Source organism: Henckelia pumila, chromosome 1, assembly GCF_033568475.1.
Source record: "Henckelia pumila isolate YLH828 chromosome 1, ASM3356847v2, whole genome shotgun sequence".
Lineage (NCBI taxonomy): Eukaryota > Viridiplantae > Streptophyta > Magnoliopsida > Lamiales > Gesneriaceae > Henckelia > Henckelia pumila.
The window spans coordinates 97,088,047-97,098,847 of NC_133120.1; the positions used below are offsets into that span (position 1 = coordinate 97,088,047).

At 38.4% G+C, this 10,801-nt stretch overlaps 1 long non-coding RNA gene and 1 pseudogene across 1 annotated transcript; both read right to left on the bottom strand.

Moving 5' to 3' along the window:
* Positions 1-8,150, bottom strand: part of LOC140870076 (cysteine-rich receptor-like protein kinase 44) — a 37,928-nt pseudogene extending 29,778 nt beyond the window's left edge.
* Positions 8,151-9,206: 1,056 nt separating this feature from the next.
* On the bottom strand, positions 9,207-10,144 carry LOC140882763 (uncharacterized). The gene is made up of 3 exons (XR_012150276.1): positions 10,101-10,144; positions 9,968-10,010; positions 9,207-9,424 (listed from the first exon to the last, which is right to left on the bottom strand). It is a non-coding gene; the product is annotated as an uncharacterized lncRNA (long non-coding RNA).
* Between the last annotated feature and the right edge of the window lie 657 nt (positions 10,145-10,801).

Consider the following 10,801-nt stretch of genomic DNA (forward strand, 5'->3'; position numbering starts at 1 on the left):
TAATAGATCTAATTAAAGATCATCATTTATCAATACATGCGGGGTTCACTAAAAAATAATTAACCCCATATTTATTGATAAATGTTAACCGTTAGATGTATGTTAAAAACTTGATGAATTTCCGGGGCATTAACATAAATGAAATTTAAGGTGACAACATTATATATATATATATATAATATGCAATGGATTACGAAAATGTAAGATACCATACAATCCTTTATCAAATATTCAAATCACCGGCTCTTGAAGTAAAAAAAAGACTTGTTGTTGTTTTTATTTTATTTTATTTTTTGTTAATTTCTAAAAGAAAATAGTTTTCTATAATTCCCGTTTCACCAAAAATTTCAGACATATATCTAGATCTATCTATATATTCTCACATCCATTTATATATTTTCTTTTTAAATTCATTACTCATTATAATGGCTAACAATTTGATACAACCTTTATAGGAGAAGTGCAGTGAATTTTCAAGAGAGCATGATCAGGGCTAATTCGATTATGCTGGCTAAAGTCAAAGGAAATAAATTCGCTATGTTGGGGGCGTTTTGAAAAAAATTGTAATAACCTAGCTAGCTAGCTATCAACATCAAGATGCAAGGTTGCAAAATTATAAACATGGAGTCTTTATTTATAATTAATCACTAGATGTTAGAAATGTTGGCTCTGATCCTCTGAAGGCATCGGCAAAAAAAAAAATGCTAAAGTTGCTAAGCATAATAATAATTGAAGTCGTCGTTGGTCTATCTGCTGAATTATCTTGCACACATAAAAGACCAATTTTTTGTTCATTTTTTCTGATACTATTCTGAGTTTTATCACTAGCAAATAGTTTTTCCATCGCAAATTCTGCAATTTTTGGATTCATGTCTTCGTCTAGAAGTATATTAGCGGCTTAATTAATTAATGAGATATTGGTAAATTATCTTGAATCGAAATTATTCGTCTAAATCGTTACGTCTTTCGAGACTTGTATTTTGAACAGACTCGTAGGAAAAGAAACCTCTCTCATTCCCTTTGTTTTACGGAAATTTTCTAGGCAAAATGTCATTTTTAGCCCTGCATATTTGGAGTAGTGTCAAATTTAGGGGGTATATTGGTTGTATACTTTTAATGACTTTTATGGAGTTTAAATACTAAAGGTATTTAATCTAGACTTTTATATACTCCATAAAAGTTTAGTGGTATTAAAGATAAACATTTGTAGAATTTTAAAAAGTCATGTGATATTTAAACTTGACTTTTAAAAATTCTACAAAAGTCTAGATGTATTCAAAATGTCAATATACTTTTAAAAACTCCATGAAATTCTATTAAGTACAATAATTAAAGTCAAATGTACAACAATAAAATGTCAATAAATATTGTCTTTGGTTGAACCTAAAGAATTGGATGAACATTTCACACTTTTTTTCATTTCTATCTATACACTAGCCACATAAATACTAGTTATGTGATGACCCGAGTTCTAATCTCTCATTAATCTCATTAATCATTATTAAACCATGTTAGACAATAATCAAAGTCTAAACAAGAGAATAAAAAAAAAAATTTTTTTTTTAAATAAGTTGCACTGCGCACGCGCGGGCATCACCCCTCGCGCGCGCGCCGGCCAATGGGACCGAGGTCCCCTGGCTTGGCTCGCGCGCGCGCGAGCAGGAGCTCGCCCGTGCGCCAGCCAAACCAACAGAAAAAAAATAATGGCTCAGTTGCTGTCAAAACCGAGATCATACCTATGATTGATTCAAGATCATGTCCTACCAAAATCTAGACATGATGAAATCAAGCATAACAACTACCATGCATTCTAACATGCTTTTAATGCTAGTAATAAACCATTCCAAGGCTTTACAACATAATCATCATTCTCATAACATGCAATAACATTGTCATATATCCAGATCAAGACACCTTATGTTGATTCAAGGATTTACAACATATTTCCAATCCTATAAACATCAACAAAACCACAACTCAATCATCTACAAGTCTTGGTACAAGTATCCTTAAACATGATCATGATTAAGACTCATTAAACTTCATGACAGCACACATAACTCCTAACTCGGATCCTCACGCTAATCGATTTCATCCCTTGTTCTTTAAGTCCGCCTTTGCCCGGTTCCACTTCCTCCTATTGCAATGACACATACAACAAAACAATAGCCGGATAACTCCGGTGAGAAATAGATTTCCCAGTAAAAGCAACTAAACATGCATAATCAATATCACAATCATGATATAGAAATAAATACAATGCATGCTTTCAAAACAAGGTTCTTTTCATCATTCATCAACTGGGATCCCGAGAAGAAGATATCATAGCTAATCCACCGACACACCCTATCGAGGTGGGGCTACTATCTTGCTCCTCTAGACTTTGAAGCCATTATATATGCAGCTCAGACGCTAGGCTCAAACAACCACCCAGGCCATACATATACAATCCCTCAAATCGTCTATTCGAACGTGTCCGTTCATTTCAAACTCAAGGGAATAAGTCATCAAGATGAATGCAACATGTAACATAATCAGGGCATTCATTATATCAAGAACTTATTCAAGTAATCAAAAGAAAGCACATAAGAGCACTTAAACAAACAAGTATGTGAATTGAGGGAACTCGATACAAACCATCTCGAGTTGTAATCCCAATCAAATTGTAGTCCACTTTTACCTTTCAAATGTAATGTCTAGGAGGTCTTCAAACTTGTCAAAAGCTGTACAATATCAAGCACCAAGCACAACTCAAAATCTGCTCAAAATCAACCCCAAACTTCAACAAGAATGCCAAAGGAAACTCTACCAACCTTGTGCTATCGTCTATCAGTTTCGAAGTCAAGAGTAATCAATTGAAATGTCCTGTTCAAGCACTGAAACAACAACATAACAAGCAAAGAATCATCAGCTAAGAGCTCATCCACTTCTAAGCTGAAGAATGATATCAAATCACTCCAATTCAAAAGTTCGACGGCATTTTGGTCTAACTCGGCGATTCCCGCAAATCTCTATATCATTTCTAACATTCATATCAATTGTTCAACCTCTAAACTAAAATATCAGCAGGTGTATAGAGTGAATCAAAGCTGGTAAATCATAAGAACAAGAGATACAACTCAATCTTCAATCAAACTTCAAGATTAACAAAGCTAGAAGCTCAACAATACCAAATCAAATCCAACATCTGATATCTGCCATTTTCGAAATCTCAAACCTTGATGAACAAAGAAGATACTTACATCAAATCGAAGGTCTTGGCGAGAGGATTCCAGAACATCTTTCGGAATCGAATTCGAATAATCGTAGCTCAAGATATGAAGATTTGAAGATGAGTGAAAGCTTGGAAATTCTCCGGAAACTTGCTCTCGGTTTCTTGGCTTGGAAATCTGATGAAATGTGTTGATTGACACGTTCACATGCTGATACATCACTCCAATTCTGATAAGTTTAGTCATTATTGCACTTTAGTCCCTCAAGAGTCCAATAATTGCAATTCAGTCCTCAATTACTCAATTCATTCAATTTCAATCCTAATCAATTTAAGAATATTAGAATTTAAATCAAAACTCCAAATATTCCCAAATTAATTATTCTCGGCGGGCGTTACAGTTCTCCCCCACTAAGACTCGATTTCGTCCTCGAAATCTTAGTAATAACAACCAATCAAATCAAATATCAGATACAGAAAACTAAAGGAGACTCACATCAATGAAATAACTCTGGAAATCGTTGTCTCATATCTGATTCAGTCTCCCAAGTCGCTTCTGCAATACCATGACGACTCCACTGAACCTTCACAAGCGGAATAGTCTTCGTACGAAGTTGCTTCTCTTTACGATCAAGAATCTGAATTGGCTTTTCAAAATAACTCAAGGTCTCGTCGAGTTCAGCTTCATCAGATTGAAGTACATGAGATTCATCAGAAAGATACTTTCGAAGCATCGATACATGAAAGACATCATGTATTCCAGATAACGCCGGAGGAAGAGCTAATCGATAGGCAAGATTGCCTATTTTCTCTAGAATTTCATAAGGACCAATGTAGCGTGGAGACAACTTCCCTCGCTTGCCAAATCTGACTGTACCTCTGAAAGGAGAAATCTTCAGGAATACTCGATCCCCCTGTTCAAACGACAAAGGTCGATGTCGAATATTGGCATATTTCGCTTGTCTGTCTTGAGCTGTCTTCATTCTCGTTTGAATAAGCTTCACTTGATCAGTCAGATCACGTATCATATCAGGGCCAGTGTCAAGTACTTCTGAAATATCATCCCAGTACAACGGAGATCGACATTTTCTTCCGTATAAAGCTTCAAAAGGAGCCATTCCAATACTCGATTGGTAGCTGTTGTTGTACGAGAATTCACAAAGAGGTAATGAATCTTGCCAACTCGTGCCAAAATCAAGCACTACAGCTCTTAACATGTCCTCCAATGTCTGAATGGTACGCTCAGACTGCCCGTCTGTTTTTGTGGATGATAAGATGTGCTCAAACGAAGCTGAGTACCCAAAGCACTCTGTAAGCTATGCCAGAAGTGAGATGTAAATCGAGGATCACGATCTGATACAATAGACTTCGGCACACCATGTAATCTGACAACTTCACGGACATAAATCTCTGCCATCTGATCATGTCTGTACGTCATACGATAAGGTATAAAACTCGCAGACTTCGTCAATCTATCGATAATCACCCAGATAGCATCATAACCTCTAGAAGATCGAGGTAATCTCGTCACGAAATCCATGGAAATATGATCCCATTTCCATTCTGGCACGGATAAACTCTTAAGTAAACCAGGCGGTTTCTTCCTTTCAGCCTTCACCTGTTGGCAGTTCAAACATCGAGACACAAACTCAGTGATATCAGACTTCATTGGCTTCCACCAGTATCAAGTCTTCAGATCATTATACATCTTCCTACCTCCAGGATGAATACTATAACGACTACAATGCGCCTCTGTCAGTAGTTGTTGTCGCACATCAGAAATATCAGGCACTACAAGGCGATTGTGAACATAAAGAAGATCATCTCGAACCCGGTATTCAGATACATGCCCTGATCTGACTTTCTCAATTGAATTCTGTATATTCTGATCAAGTTTCTGAGCATCTCGAATTCTTACCAATAAAGCTGGTTCAGCTTGCATTTGATAGAGTCGAAGAGGTTGATAATTCGTATCAAATACTAACCCAGACAGACAACAGTCTTCAATCAAATGTGATACACCCATCGTCGATAAGGACAAAGAATATACCTTTCGACTGAGTGCATCTGCTGCCGCATTTGATTTCCCTGGATAGTACTTAATCTCACAATCAAAGTCTTTAAGCAAATCAAGCCACCTCCGCTGTCTCATATTCAATTCTGACTGTGAAAATAGATACTTCAGACTCTTGTGATCAGAATAAATCTCAAACTGCTCCCCGTACAGATAATGTCGCCAAATCTTCAAAGCAAATACAATGGCGGCCAATTCAAGATCATGAATCGGATATCTGGTTTCATGAGGCTTCAACTGTCTTGAGGCATAAGCAATCACATGTCCTCGCTGCATCAAAACACACCCTAATCCTTGATGAGATGCATCACAGTAAACAGTGAAACCACCAGTACCTAAAGGAATCGTCAAGACTGGTGCACTGGTCAGTCGTGTCTTCAACTCAAGAAAACTAGATTCACAAGCTTCAGACCAGACAAAAGGAGCATTTTTCTGAGTTAACTGGGTAATTGGCTTCGCAATACTGGAAAAATCTTTGATAAATCGACGATAATACCCAGCCAATCCCATAAAACTCCGGATCTCAGGAACAGATGTCGGTCTAGCCCAATTGATCACTGCTTCAACTTTACTTGGATCCACAGAAATACCATTTCCAGATATAATATGTCCAAGAAAGACAACCTGTTTCAGCCAAAACTCACATTTCGAAAGTTTAGCATACAATTTCTCGGCTCGTAAGGTTTTCAAAACTGTTCTCAGATGTTCAGCATGATCAATCAGATTCTTGGAATAGATCAGAATATCATCAATAAAGATAATCACAAAATCATCGAGATACTTCTGAAACACACGGTTCATCAAAGCCATGAATACAGCTGGAGCATTCGTCAAACCAAACGGCATAACTATAAACTCATAATGGCCATACCTGGTTCTGAACGCAGTCTTAGGAATATCAGAATCCCTAACTCTCAGCTGATGGTATCCAGATCTCAGATCGATCTTGGAATACACCGAAGAACCCTGCAACTGATCAAACAAATCATCAATACGAGGCAAAGGGTATTTGTTCTTTACCGTAGCCTTGTTCAGTTGCCGGTAATCAATACACAATCTCATTGAACCATCTTTCTTTCTAACAAACAGTACTGGAGCTCCCCAAGGAGAAACACTGGGTCGAATGTATCCCTTGGCCAGTAAATCTTCTAACTGTTACTTCAATTCTTTCAGTTCAACTGGTGCCATTCGATAAGGTGCTTTCGAAATCGGTGCAGTTCCAGGCATCAGTTCAATGTTGAAGTCAATCTCACGATACGGAGGTAATCCTGGAATCTCATCCGGAAAGACGTCCGCAAATTCACTAACCACTGGCAAATCAGCCAGGTTCAGGCTAGGTTTCAACAAATCCACTGCATAAATAAGAAATCCCTCCGCTCCTTTCTGCAAAAGTCGGGTCATAGATAATACAGAAATAAGAGGAATCTTAGCACGTGAACCCTTACCATAGAACTTCCATTCTCCAGCCATCTCAGGTCTGAATCTCACTACCTTCTGAAAGCAATCGACGGTAGCTCTGTACTTATTCAGCATATCAATCCCAATAATACAATCAAAATCAGACATACCAAGTACAAAACAATCGATCTCAATCTCATTACCCTCATACTGTAGTACACAATTCTTTACTATCTGAATCGAGATAAGACCCCTTCCCAAAGGAGAAGAAACAGATACTACAACTGGTAATGACTCAACAGGCAATGAATGTAATGCAACAAATTTGGCAGATAGAAACGTATGGGATGCACCGGTATCAAACAACACATAAGCAGAATAACCAGAAATAGAACAGTTACCTGCAATCACATCATCAGGTGCTCCCTGTGCCTGCTCCTCAGTCAAAGCAAAGACATGAGCCTGCTGTCTCTGAGGCTGATTGCCTGCCTGACTTCCACCTGGTCAAGTCTGCTGCTGTGGATGTGCTGGCTGAAAAGAATGAACAGAAGAGGCCTGTCTTCCAGGTTGAGCCACTGATCGTGATGACTCTGCACCTCTTGCCTGTCCAGTATTTCTCTGAGGACACACCCTTGCAAAATGACCTGTCTGTTGGCATATATGGCACATCCCAGATACACCTCGGCACTGATCGGTTGGATGATTTCCACCACAACTGTTGCAGAACACTCCTGACTTCTGCTTCGTACTACTGGAACTCGAAGAACTGCTCCCAGACTTCTTAAACTGTTTTCCTCTTGCTTGCAAAAACCTTTTCTTTCCACTGCTACTACCACCTTCAAATCGAAAAGGTTGCTGTTGCGGAGTTGGAGCTGCAGGTTGTGACTGTCTTGGAGGTTGTGCGGTATACAAAGTTCCTCGCTGCTGTATCAAACCAGCTTCCGCTCCCTTGGCACTGTTCAAGGCATCAGCAAAGGTATTCGGTCGCCTTGTATTCACCAGTGTAAAAACATCCGGACTCAGGCCATTGATAAACTGATCAGCCATAGCCTCGTCACTGTCAGCAACATGTGGAGCAAAACGTAGTAATGTAGAGAATTTTGCAACGTAGTCTTCAATATTCAAATTCCCCTGTTTCAGATTTGCAAACTCAGCCCCTTTATCCTTGCGGTAAGACACAGGAAAGAAGCGTTGGTAAAACTCAGTTTTGAAGACATTCCAAGTCAGTGCAGTTCCTCTACGCTCCAAAGCTCTTTTTGTAGTGAACCACCAGCTCTTCGCAACTTCATGCAACTGGTGCCCAATCAATCTAACTCTCCGTTCATCCCCGTAGTCAAGTGAATCAAATAGCATCTCCATATCATCAAGCCATCCCTCGCATTCAACAGCATTTTCTGTACCTTTCAAAGTAGGCGGCTTGTAGGATTGGAAACATTTCAGAAGTGTTTCCATAGGAGTTGCTGTCATATCAGTCATATCTCTTGACGTACTTCCCTGTTCATTACTCGGCACTTCAGTAGCTCGAGGCACTATCGGTGTAACAACTGTCGGTGGAGTATGAACTGTCTGTTCTGGTAGAGAAATAGGAACATGGGGTCTCAGAGGAGGTCGGCCTGGTCTTCGAGACATATCTGATTATCAAAATGGTTAGGATACCAACTCATCAAATTATCTCAGTCCTCCTCTGATCATCTTACCACTGATCAAGACTCGGTTCTGATTCAATCTTAAATAAATAATCATACTCTTCAAATAAAACATGCTTCCAATCAATTCAGATAATCAGGTAGCATGTCATAATTCATCAGGATACATGCCTCTATCAGTTCAGATATTCCAATAAGCATGCATCTTTAATCATCGTAATCATACTTTCAAATAAAATAAATACAATACTGTAATAAATTACTTGAAAGTAAATCATGCTATCATTTAAAACATGTAATTCAATCACGTAATTAAATCATAGCATAGATCATAAATAAGTAAAGCAGATGACTCGATCTACCCCACTCATTGTCTATCTAAGTCCAGAATTTTCTTGCTCTGATACCACCTATTGTGATGACCCGAGTTCTAATCTCTCATTAATCTCATTAATCATTATTAAACCATGTTAGACAATAATCAAAGTCTAAACAAGAGAATAAAAAAAAAAAAATTTTTTAAATAAGTTGCACTGCGCACGCGCGGGCATCACCCCTCGCGCGCGCGCCGGCCAATGGGACCGAGGTCCCCTGGCTTGGCTCGCGCGCGCGCGAGCAGGAGCTCGCCCGTGCGCCAGCCAAACCAACAGAAAAAAAATAATGGCTCAGTTGCTGTCAAAACCGAGATCATACCTATGATTGATTCAAGATCATGTCCTACCAAAATCTAGACATGATGAAATCAAGCATAACAACTACCATGCATTCTAACATGCTTTTAATGCTAGTAATAAACCATTCCAAGGCTTTACAACATAATCATCATTCTCATAACATGCAATAACATTGTCATATATCCAGATCAAGACACCTTATGTTGATTCAAGGATTTACAACATATTTCCAATCCTATAAACATCAACAAAACCACAACTCAATCATCTACAAGTCTTGGTACAAGTATCCTTAAACATGATCATGATTAAGACTCATTAAACTTCATGACAGCACACATAACTCCTAACTCGGATCCTCACGCTATATCGATTTCATCCCTTGTTCTTTAAGTCCGCCTTTGCCCGGTTCCACTTCCTCCTATTGCAATGACACATACAACAAAACAATAGCCGGATAACTCCGGTGAGAAATAGATTTCCCAGTAAAAGCAACTAAACATGCATAATCAATATCACAATCATGATATAGAAATAAATACAATGCATGCTTTCAAAACAAGGTTCTTTTCATCATTCATCAACTGGGATCCCGAGAAGAAGATATCATAGCTAATCCACCGACACACCCTATCGAGGTGGGGCTACTATCTTGCTCCTCTAGACTTTGAAGCCATTATATATGCAGCTCAGACGCTAGGCTCAAACAACCACCCAGGCCATACATATACAATCCCTCAAATCGTCTATTCGAACGTGTCCGTTCATTTCAAACTCAAGGGAATAAGTCATCAAGATGAATGCAACATGTAACATAATCAGGGCATTCATTATATCAAGAACTTATTCAAGTAATCAAAAGAAAGCACATAAGAGCACTTAAACAAACAAGTATGTGAATTGAGGGAACTCGATACAAACCATCTCGAGTTGTAATCCCAATCAAATTGTAGTCCACTTTTACCTTTCAAATGTAATGTCTAGGAGGTCTTCAAACTTGTCAAAAGCTGTACAATATCAAGCACCAAGCACAACTCAAAATCTGCTCAAAATCAACCCCAAACTTCAACAAGAATGCCAAAGGAAACTCTACCAACCTTGTGCTATCGTCTATCAGTTTCGAAGTCAAGAGTAATCAATTGAAATGTCCTGTTCAAGCACTGAAACAACAACATAACAAGCAAAGAATCATCAGCTAAGAGCTCATCCACTTCTAAGCTGAAGAATGATATCAAATCACTCCAATTCAAAAGTTCGACGGCATTTCGGTCTAACTCGGCGATTCCCGCAAATCTCTATATCATTTCTAACATTCATATCAATTGTTCAACCTCTAAACTAAAATATCAGCAGGTGTATAGAGTGAATCAAAGCTGGTAAATCATAAGAACAAGAGATACAACTCAATCTTCAATCAAACTTCAAGATTAACAAAGCTAGAAGCTCAACAATACCAAATCAAATCCAACATCTGATATCTGCCATTTTCGAAATCTCAAACCTTGATGAACAAAGAAGATACTTACATCAAATCGAAGGTCTTGGCGAGAGGATTCCAGAACATCTTTCGGAATCGAATTCGAATAATCGTAGCTCAAGATATGAAGATTTGAAGATGAGTGAAAGCTTGGAAATTCTCCGGAAACTTGCTCTCGGTTTCTTGGCTTGGAAATCTGATGAAATGTGTTGATTGACACGTTCACATGCTGATACATCACTCCAATTCTGATAAGTTTAGTCATTATTGAACTTTAGTCCCTCAAGAGTCCAATAATTGCAATTCAGTCCTCAATTACTC